Source organism: Lissotriton helveticus, chromosome 11, assembly GCF_964261635.1.
Source record: "Lissotriton helveticus chromosome 11, aLisHel1.1, whole genome shotgun sequence".
In the NCBI taxonomy this organism is placed as follows: domain Eukaryota; kingdom Metazoa; phylum Chordata; class Amphibia; order Caudata; family Salamandridae; genus Lissotriton; species Lissotriton helveticus.
Window position 1 is genome coordinate 643484590 of NC_136072.1, and position 11258 is coordinate 643495847.

Sequence of the window (11258 nt, forward strand, 5' to 3'; positions counted from 1 at the left end):
TTATTATTGAGACGTTGCACACAACCATGAAGCCATCACTGTTGTCCCATCAGGACATGCTCCAACAGTCACACAGTGGGAAGTTCCATACACAAGCTTTAGCAGTAAAATCTTTGCCTCCACATTCTTCATTCTAATACCCTAGCCAGGTTGAAGACCAAGTATAACATCCTCACCTTAAGGGGCTCTGTGTATTGTTTTTGTATTGCACTTTGTGTTCAGATATAAATGCTCCTTTTGTCAGAAAACACAGTACTTGACTGGACAATCATTTATTGCTGCTATTGAACGTACTTTGAGTTGTGAGCTGCAGTTCACCACAATGAATCTACCTTCCCACCGAGACACCTTAGGCGGCTCGACCTGCTCTCCCACTGAGAGTCAACTGCTGAAGGGGTACCTGGCACTTTGTCAAAGTGTTCAAAATGTAAAGCTTCTTCCTGTGGTATTTGTCATGGAGTTCACAATGTAAATTCCTTTCTATTCCATTCGTCAGAATTCGGAATGTAAACTCCCTTCCTATTGTAATTGTCATGGTGTTCATATTGTAAAGGTATTGCCTCCAGCAGTGACTCTTAACCTTACGACTTCTGGGGATCCCCATTTAATCATTACTGGAGCCGGGGGACCCCCATCGAACCATTTCTGGAATCCGTGGACCCCCATTGTGGTGGTACTGGAAGCCAGGGATTTTTGATATATGGACAACAACAATTTCACAAAAATACAGAAACAAACAAACATCAAACAAATAAACAAAGATTTAATGCTTTATTTAATTTACAAACAAATATAAAAAAAATCTAACTTTTAATTTTAAGGGAAAGGTTGGAGAATTTCCAATTTCAATTGAGGTCACTCCTCATTCATACTAAAGTCAATTTGATGCACTTACACTGCTCCTACGAATCATTCTGAGGATACTAACTTAATTTTAGCTTCCAATTTCAAATTCCTTCCTGTTAACAGAATGTTTTAAAATGCTCTATTTTACATTTTGCTTCTTTCTTTTTATACTTGTTGTCTTTTAATATTATTTACTTTTCTACACTGCTGCATCCCCCCCCCCCCCCCGAGTAGGCTTTGCGGATCCCCAATGGTCCCCGGAGCACAGGTTAAAAACCACTGGCCTACGGTGTTTGTCAGGGTGTTCACAATGTAAAAGTTTACAATGTAATGCCACTTTGTATGGTTCTTGGCTAGCAGGTTTATGTAAAACCCATCACTATATTTGTTGAAGAGTTCAAAATGTGAAACCCCCTCCGATTGTAATGATCAGGTTTACATCTTGCAAACCCTTTTCTACTGTATTTGACCTATGGTCTGAAATAACAATGGTCCTATTGTATTATGGGCAATGGAACTACTCCTTAGGTGAACTAACACAATTATTTCAACTCGTAGGTCCAGCCACAGCCCCTTTCTCAGTGCAACATCTAACAGCTCTTTTCTGGTGATCACATAACTGTCTCTGGCAGCTGTACTCTCAAACCAGGCCTTAAAACAATTAAATTACAAACAAGCAGTGGCATAGCCAATAGGTCTCGCCTTTGGGACCTTATGTGTTTAGCCAGAACTTTTGGCTATGTTGTAGAGCATTGTGGCTGCTGTGCACCATGTTGAAAAGTTATAATAAAAAGTGTTAAGCATTTTTGTTACCGTTATACAAACCAAGACGACATTATATACAACCGAACAACCTGATTAAAAAAAGATTTCAACATAAAAAATGTCTTCTAGTTTTTTTGTACTTGCACTGCTGGCATCTTCTTCCTGCCTGTTCTCATGCTTGTTTGTTATACAAAAAAAACGTTGTTATGTGGGAGCGGGACATAAATAACGGGGGAATGGAGGTTGGAAAACAGTAATTTCATTAAAACACAAGCAGCGGACCGACACTAGTGGAGAGTCAACACATGTCACATTCCGAGGGCAGACTGATGTGATGCTTAAGTGACATTTAGGTGATGCTTTGGTGGTGAATGATGTTTGGTGCCCAGGTAGTGCCACTATATGGTGTGGATTGGAGGTGCATTGTGGATTGAGGAGTTGTGGAGTTGATATATGTTGATTGGCGTGTAATTATGTAGTGTGCATTAGAAATGTGTGGAGTTGAATTGTGTGGCCTGGAACTGTGGTGTTGAGTGAAATTATGCTTAGTAAAATTGTGCCATGGTGTGAAGTGCATTTATGTCGATTGGTATAATGTGTCACTGAGTGGTATTATGTGGAGTGTATTTATGTTGCAGTTAGTAGAGTGTAATTATGTGGCATGTAACTATGTTGCATTGACTGGTATTATGTGGAGTGTATTTATGTTGCTTTGAGTATAGTGTAATTATGTGGCATGTAATTATGTGGTACTGAGTGGTATTATGTTGAGTGTATTTATGTTGCATTGAGCAGAGTGTAAATATGTGGTGTGTAATTATGTGGCACTGAGTGATATTATATGGAGTGTATTTATGTTGCATTGAGTAGAGTATAATTATGTGGCATGGGGAGGCGCTAGGGGGCGCACAGCGGAATGGCTGCCTGAACTGCAGCTCCGCCGGGCGATCCCGAATGATGTGATCCATTGGCGCCAGGCCCTACCGACCCACGCTGCGCGACCATGTACTGGTGTGGGAGGGTGTGGAGCAGCGTCGGACCTGCGCAACAAAGGATTTTGCCCCCGCTGTGCTGACAAATACCGAGAACATTGCAGCGAGCGTCGGACTGCCTGACAATATGGCCGCCGCTTAGAGACAGAAACGCTATGGGCGAAAGCGTTAACAACAGCGGACTATCCAGGCATCCAAGAGAACGTCGCCGGAGGTGAGCGCATGCTGCCAGGACCTACTGAGCTGAATTGCGCTGTCTCTGTCCCCAGCATTTGCCGGCGGTGCTTGACGGTGCTCCGACTGGATGCCTGACAAGATGGCGGCGACCGTTGCTGGAAAGGCGGGCTCGGCAGTCTAACTTCGGCGGTCAGACGCTCGGCTTGCTGGACTCACAGCCGGGGGACACTCAGGTCATAAGACATATCACGGACGGTCTGCTACCAACTACACTGACCGGCGGGAGAGAGCGCGCCCACGTGACGGGCGGTTCACGAGGTGAATTCTTCCATGCGGGGCTGATTGGAAAAGGATGCCCCCCCCGAGCCAAGAGCGAGCCCATCCACCACACTTCGAGGCAAAGCTGGGGTGACCAGTCCACGCCCACATACCTACCCCCTACACGCTGGTGGGAGTCAACGGCGAGTGGCCCTCTTTGAAGCGGACTAGCCCCTCGAGCAGCTGCAGGCCACCACTAACGAGGAAAAACGGCGGCGACGGCCAGGGTAACAAGGGCGTCTGGACCCACGGTTCGGAAGGTGCATTCACCTTCGACCGCAATGGGCAAACCTGATAGACAGCAACCGAAACTTACCTTCGACAACCGAAAAGCGACTAAACCTACAGACGACATGGCGGAGGCCGGAGGATCTTCAGACTCACCGCCAACTACCAACATGGAGAAGATTTTACTGGCGATTCAATCGAATCTGCAGGACATAAATGGTAAGCTGGACAATCTGACGTGCAGGATGGATGGCATGGCTGCCCGCCAAGAAAAACATGGCGAACGGTTGGACGAGGCCGAAACGAGGATATCAGCAGTTGAGGATGAAGCGCGAACATCCACCACTAAATGCGCGGGCATGGAACGCATTCTGGAGGTCATAAAGGCGAAGGAGGAGGATTTGGAAGCGCGCTCGAGGCGCAACAACGTGCGTATCGCAGGCCTGCCGGAATCGACCAACACGGGGCGCATGGAGCAATACATAGAAGGTCTGTGTAGGGATATTTTTGGAGCGGAGGCCCTGTCGCAGATCTTCATTGTGGAACGAGCCCATAGGTCGTTGGGGCCCAAGCCACCACCCGGCGCTAAGCCCAGACCGATTGTGGCGAGGATCTTAAACTACCGTGACAGGGACGCGATCCTCCGGCTGGCAAGGGAGAAGGGCACAATCAATCATCAAGGAAACACGCTGGAGTTTTATCCTGATCACACAGTCGCCGTACAGCAAGCACGTAAGGAGTACACCGCAGTGAAGGCTAAACTACGTGAGTCAAACGTTGCATATTCTATGTTATATCCTGCGCGACTTCGAGTGGTGTGGAAGGAACAGACGATCGTTCTGGCGACACCAAAAGCAGCTCTTGAATTTGTCAAGAGGACACAGCGTGAGGCGAGGTCCGAATCCCGGAACGATCAGAACAGAGACTCGGACTGATGCAGCCGGTAATGTCCATCGTCGAACAATGGTAAGACTAACTGCGCGAATGTGTGCAAAGGCCGGGTGCGGAATCGTCCTCGGCTGGATTGAGCAGGCCTGGCTGTCATGAGTCTATTGAAGGTGAGATGGTGGTGTTGCATTTGACATTGTCCAGCGACAGGGTGGTGATCGGCAGAGGGGCAGTGAATATAACGCAATACTGTATTGCACTGTTTGGAGGCAGTTGGCTGAACACTGATACTGCGCTTCCCCGCTGGATAACTGGCTACGAGGCCGATTGAAACTGACAATAATGCCGCCACTGTTAAGCCGGATCAGGGCCGGTACTATGTAGTATGCTCGCAGATGCTTTAGACTGCAGTGGGACAGCGAAGGTGGTGGTAAACCATTGAACACTAAGACGCGTTTCACGTTGCAGGGTATGGACTAATGTAGATGCATAGCCTCTGCGAGTTGGGGATTGCCGTACTATATGTGACCAGACCATGGCGATGTGGGGGGGGTGTTGTACATTGGCGTTACTGGGTCTCATCCCTTCCACTGGCGTCTGTTCTTTGCACAGAATGGCTGCATCTCGTTAATGTCAGCTCCACTACCTGCATCTGGGTGTGGGGTGTGGGTGGGTCGGGGGGCCAATGGTTTAATGGACACATACATTGCGACTATTTCAATTCTTATTAGTATCGCCCGCGCCTGTACACCGGGTGTAGAGGTGTGCCACTGGCGGTCCTCCACGAGGGTAACACCCGACACCAGTTTTGATATGAGCACCAAGTTGTTGTTTAAATGGTTGAGGGGAATGTGCTCTGAAGGGGTATGGCTTCGGCAGGTTGGGGATGCTGGAGTGGGCGGGACGAGGGAGGGGGGGGTGTTTGACTGTTTAAGAAGACCGAGAGTATCACGCATGTACACATTATTTGGATTTACACTGAGAAGTGTTGTGAATGCAACTTACGATCGCTTTGATGGGTGGGGCCGGGATCCGGGTGTGTTATTGGGGAGTGCAGGTATGAGTGGTAATGTCTCATTTGAGGACCACAGGTTCTAGAAGTAAAGGCTGTAACGGTTTGAACGTTCTTACTTGGAATGTGCGCGGACTCTCGCGCCCTCAGAAAATCAGACAGGTATTTGCTAGCCTCACTAGATGGAATATTGATATAGCTTTCCTGCAAGAATCACATCTAGCGCCGAACACTCACGCTACATTGGGGGCGAGGTGGGCAAGTTCATCCTACAGAGCCTCATACTCATCTTACTCAAGGGGGGTGATAATATTGATCAAGAAAGGGGTCGACTTTGAGGAGAAGCAAGTACTACAGGACCCCACTGGCAGATATGTGCTGGTGACGGGTACACTGCGTGGCCAACACATAACACTCCTTAATGTGTACGGCCCAAATATTGACGCACCAGAATTCTACCGTGAAGTTTGGGGTCACTTACAGACACATGCTTGCACGCACATATTATGCGGGGGGGACTGGAATGTGACACTACAGGATGGTCTGGACCGCTCTTTACAATCAGTGGAACAGCACAAACAGTCGAGGCAAATGGTGGGCCACATGTTGGAGGACTTGGCGCTAGCGGATATCTGGAGACTGCACCACACGGACGACCCAGGCGCTACACACATCACCGCATCTCACAATAGTTGGTCCAGACTGGACTATTGGCTGGGCTCTAAGGACGTAGCTCTGTGGGCGAGTAAGGTGCAGGTGTTACCACGCACATTGTCAGACCACAACCCGGTGCTGTTGCAGCTGGAAATCCCACATTACACACCCCCCCCCTTTCAATGGCGATTCAACTCCCAAGCCCTCACAGACCCAATATATGTTGACGCAGTGACTACGGCAATCAAAGACTACTTTGCTAATAATGCTCAAACTACTGATGACCCATGTCTCCTCTGGGAAGCCTTTAAGGCCACGTTGAGAGGCTTCTGCATCAGCACTACCATAGGAGTACTCAAAGACATCAGGGGCCAAATTCGCCGCTGCGAACGTCACATGAGAGACCTAGAACTGCAGTACGAAAAAACACAGGACGTATTGCTATTACCCAAACTGCGCGACTTACACACCGAACATGCTGACTTCCTAGCGTCAGAACTTAAATACCTAGATCGCAAACATGTAGCCAGGGCTTTTGGCGAAGGGGGTAGACCGGGAAGTGTGCTAGCGCGTAAAATTTGTGAGGGGAGAGGACAAACGGCGATACTCCGCGTCAAATCGAGGGATGGCATGCTCCGAACACATTCAACAGACATAGTGAACTGTTTTGTGGACTCCTATAGTGCACTGTACCAATCTCAACCCACAGCTACGACAGAGGAAACGTACGACTATCTACATGATGTGGCAATTGGCTGGCTGTCGGACGCCCAAAGGGAATATCTAGCTCGGCCAATCACAGTAGAGGAAGTCACTGAGGTGATTGCCTCGCTCCCCAATGGAAAGGCGCCAGGTCCCGACGGGTACACGTCCGAATTCTATAAAAAATTTGTGGATATAATTGCCCCATACTTGGTGGATATGTATGGTGCTTCCTTTGACAATGGGTTACTCCCTCCCACGTTACGAGAGGCAATGGTGATAGCACTTCTCAAACCATCTAAAGATCCTGAAAACTGCGATTCCTACAGGCCCCTATCCCTCATAAACGTGGACTCGAAAGTACTAGCGAAACTACTAGCTGTTAGGTTAACCCCTCTGATGACACGACTGGTGCTACCGGACCAGGCGGGATTTGTTCCCACTAGATCCACCTCACACAATACCAGATCCCTGTTTGCTCTAGCGCACTACCTGAAGCCCTCGGTTAGGGCGGTGGCGGTAATGCTCGACGCTGCAAAAGCGTTCGATTCCATTGAATGGCGCTATATGCTGCTGGTCCTCAACAGAATGGGCTTCCCAAAACGATTTGTCCAATGGATCTCCTTATTGTATACTAAGCCGAGTGCGAGGGTCCGAATCAATGGCTATGTATCATATCCTTTCGATATAGGACGAGGAACGAGGCAGGGCTGCCCCCTGTCGCCTCTGCTCTTCGCTTTGGCGTTAGAACCACTAGCGTGCATAGTGCGTCAAAATTACAAGGAATCGGCTTTGCAATTTGTGTCCAGGCCGCTGCATATATCGCTATACGCAGACGATATGCTGCTGTACGTACGAGACCCGGTAGTACATCTGAACCCGCTACTTCGGGAGTACATCCGATTTGGGGGCCACTCGGGGTTAGCGATTAATTGGTCCAAGTCCTCACTCATTCCTCTCACTGACGCCACCGATTCATTTGAAGTGGACTATCCACTAGAATGGCAGCGAGACCCGATCCGCTACCTGGGGATCATGTTCCACAGGGACCCTGACGAAGTCATGCGCGCGAACTACGGTGTGGCACTCTCCAGACTGGAAGACAAGGTCCGTCGCTGGATCCACCTACCATTATCTATAGCTGATCGAATAGCGATCGTCAAAATGAACATTTTGCCCAAGCTATTATATCTCTTTAATAACGTACCTATTACACCTCCACAAGAGATCTTCCGGCGCATAAAGTCCTTGGTTCTAACATTGATATGGGCGGGTAAACAAGCCCGTATTGATCTACAGACACTAACACTCCCGATTGCGCAGGGCGGATTCGGGGTGCCTGATTTTCTACTATATTATCTCTGTGCTCAGGCGCAGTACGCAGCTTATTGGTACCACGAGGTCCCCTATATCACTCACGTGGCCATTGAGGAGGGAGATGCCCATCCTGTCCCCCTAGCTGCGATTTTGTCGCACAAAAGACCGCCGCTTCACATGAAAGATATCAATACTGTAGACACGACAATCAAAGCATGGCACAAACTAGGGCAATTGGCTCACAAAACTCCTTTATATGCATCGGACATGCCGCTACGGAACCACCAGGCTTTATCAGTCACTAACGAAAAAGTGGGGATGTCTCTGCTGCACAGAGTTGGGATCGACAAATTGGGTGATGTGTTTCGAGAAGGCAAGTTCGTGGACCTTGACGACTTGGCTTATATCCAAAACCAAACCCCCATGTTTAGATTTACATACTACAGACTGACGAGGGCATTACGAGAACACTACCCATCATTCCCAGCAGAGCCAGAAACCCTTGCCCCTTTGCAAATGCTGATCACTACAAAGGACCTCTCTCACTTGGTGTCCCGGCTGTACACTGCTGCACAATCCGAAATAGCGGGACACACACTCAAGGCTAAGGGAAGATGGGATGAGCTTTTAGATAATCCACTTACAGACACAGAATGGTACAGCTCATGCGCGCTAACGCAGATACTGACACCAAATGGAAATCTGCGGATTATTCATTTCAAATTCTTGCACCAGGCTTACTACACTCCAGTGAAAATGCGTAAATTTGGGCTGCAAGAGGGGGACAGATGTAAGCGTTGTAATAGGGAAGGAGCAGACTTTGCACACCTGGCATGGAAGTGTGCGGAGGTGGCTGATTACTGGGCGGAGGTCACTGCCGCACTCACGATTATGTTGGAGGATGAGGTGGAGTGCACTCCGCAGATTTGTCTACTAGGTATTTTGCCCCAATTCAGGGCGCTGAAACGGAAATTTTGTGCTGTCGCCTTGCTGTTAGCCAAAAGGCAGGTGGCGCAATGTTGGCACAGCCGCAGGGTACCAACCACGAAAGTATGGCTGCATGACATGTCCATATGTCGAGATAAACTCCTAACGTATGAGGAGGAATTACCAGCACAATCAAGACCCAAAGACATATGGGGTTTTTTGACAGACTATCTGAATTCCTTGCAGGACACTGAGGAAGACTAGCTGATACACGGGCTGAGCTGGAATGAATGTTGTCTGGGTTGAGAGTTGGAGACGTCTGTGGGCTACAACAGAGATACCAAGACGCGATCGCACTCATTGTATAGGGTGTATATGAGGGTACAGTAAGGTCTTAAGTTGGGGAATGTTGTCTTTTACTGTTTATCACATGCAAAATGTAAGACTCATATTGAAAGTTTGCTATGAGACCTACGTGGAACATGCGTGGGGGATACACTGAAGATACAAACACAGTTTTTTTTCAGGACTAACATATGATGTACTGAACACACAACGTGAAGTGGCGGGCCGGCCTCCGGGTTGTAGGCTCATGCTGTGTCAATTGCATTGTGTGAATAAAGGTCTTACAAAAAAAAAAAAATAAAAAAAAAAAAAAATAATAATTATGTGGCATGAACTTATGTTACACAGTCGTATTATGTGGCGTGTATTTATGTTGCATTGATTAGAGTGTAATTATGTGGTTTCTAATTATGTGGTACTGAGTGGTGTGTGGGGTGTATTTATGTTGCACTGAGTAAAGTGTATTTATGTGGTTTCTAATTATGTGGTACTGAGTGGTGTGTGGGGTGTATTTATGTTGCACTGAGTAAAGTGTAATTATGTGGCGTGTAACTATGTCACACTGAGTGGTATTATGTGGAGTGTATTTATGTTGCATCAAATAGAGTGTAATTATGTGACGTGTAATTATGTGGTACGGAGTGGTATTATGTGGAGTGTATTGGTAACATGTGATTATGTGGTACTGAGTGGTATTATGTGGAGTGTATTTATGTTGCATTGAGTAGAGTATAATTACGTGGTGTGTAATTATGTGGTACTGAGTGGTATTATGTGGAGTTTATTTATATTGCATTGAGTAGAGTGTAATTATGTTGCGTGCAGCCGCGGGCCGTGGAGGGAGTTACGGTGGGGCAGGGAGGCGGGGAGGGGGAGGGGCAGGGTGGAGGGAGCTAAAAACTGGCATATGGATATTTGCAGGTAAGTACACAATTTAATTAATAAAACGAATTTCGTAGTGTGCACTGCATCGCAAAATGCGATGCTGTGCGCGCTACGAAATTCGTTTTATTAATTAAATTGTGTACTTACCTGCAAATATCCATATGCCAGTTTTTAGCTCCCTCCACCCTGCCCCTCCCCCTCCCCCTCCCCGCCTCCCTGCCCCACCGTAACTCCCTCCACGGCCCGCGGCTGGTTGCGTGTTATTACGTGGCACTGAGTGTTATTATGTAGAGTTTATTTATGTTGCATTGAGTAGAGTTTAATTATGTGGCGTGTAATCATTTGGCACTGAGTGGTATTATGATGAGTGTATTTTGCATTGAGTAGAGTGTAATTATGTGGCATGTAATTATGTGGCTCTGAGTGGTATTATTTGGAGTGTATGTTGTATTGCGTGCAGTGAAATTATATAGCATATAATTATGTGGCACTGAGTGGTAGTATGTGGAGTGTATTTATGTTGTAAAATCAAAGGAGAGAGTGAGGACTAGGTAAGCTAGTCCGAATCCCCGGTATTATATATCAAAATCAAAGAAGGACTAGCTAGTCCTTCTTTGATTTTGATAGAGTGTATTTATGTTGCATTGAGTAGAGTGTAATTATGTGGCATGAAATTATGTGGTATTGAGTGGTACGTGGGGTGTATTTATGTTGCATAGAGCAGAGTGTAATTATGTGGTGTGTAATTATGTGGCCTTGAGTTGTATTATGTGGAATGTATTTTAGTTGTATTGAATATAGTGTAGTTATGACGTGTGATTATGTGGTACTGAGTCGTATTATGTGAGTGCATTTATGTTGCATTGAGTAGAGTGTAATTACGTGGTATGTGATTATGTGGTACTGAGTTTTATTATGTCAAGTCTATTTATATTGCATTGAGTAGAGTGTAATTATGCGGTGTGTTATTACGTAGCACTGAGTGGTATTATGTGGAGTGTATGTTGCGTTCAGTAGAGTGTAATTATGTGGCGTTTAATTATGTGGCACTGAGTGGTATTATTTGAAGGGTTTGTTGCATTGAGTGCAGTGCAATTATGTAGCATATAATTATGCTTTGCTTTGTTTGCCCTAAGTTGGCAGGGTATGCCCAGACGTGGGTCCCTTGCTCACTTTGCCACTGGATTCAAGCTAGCCTGGCT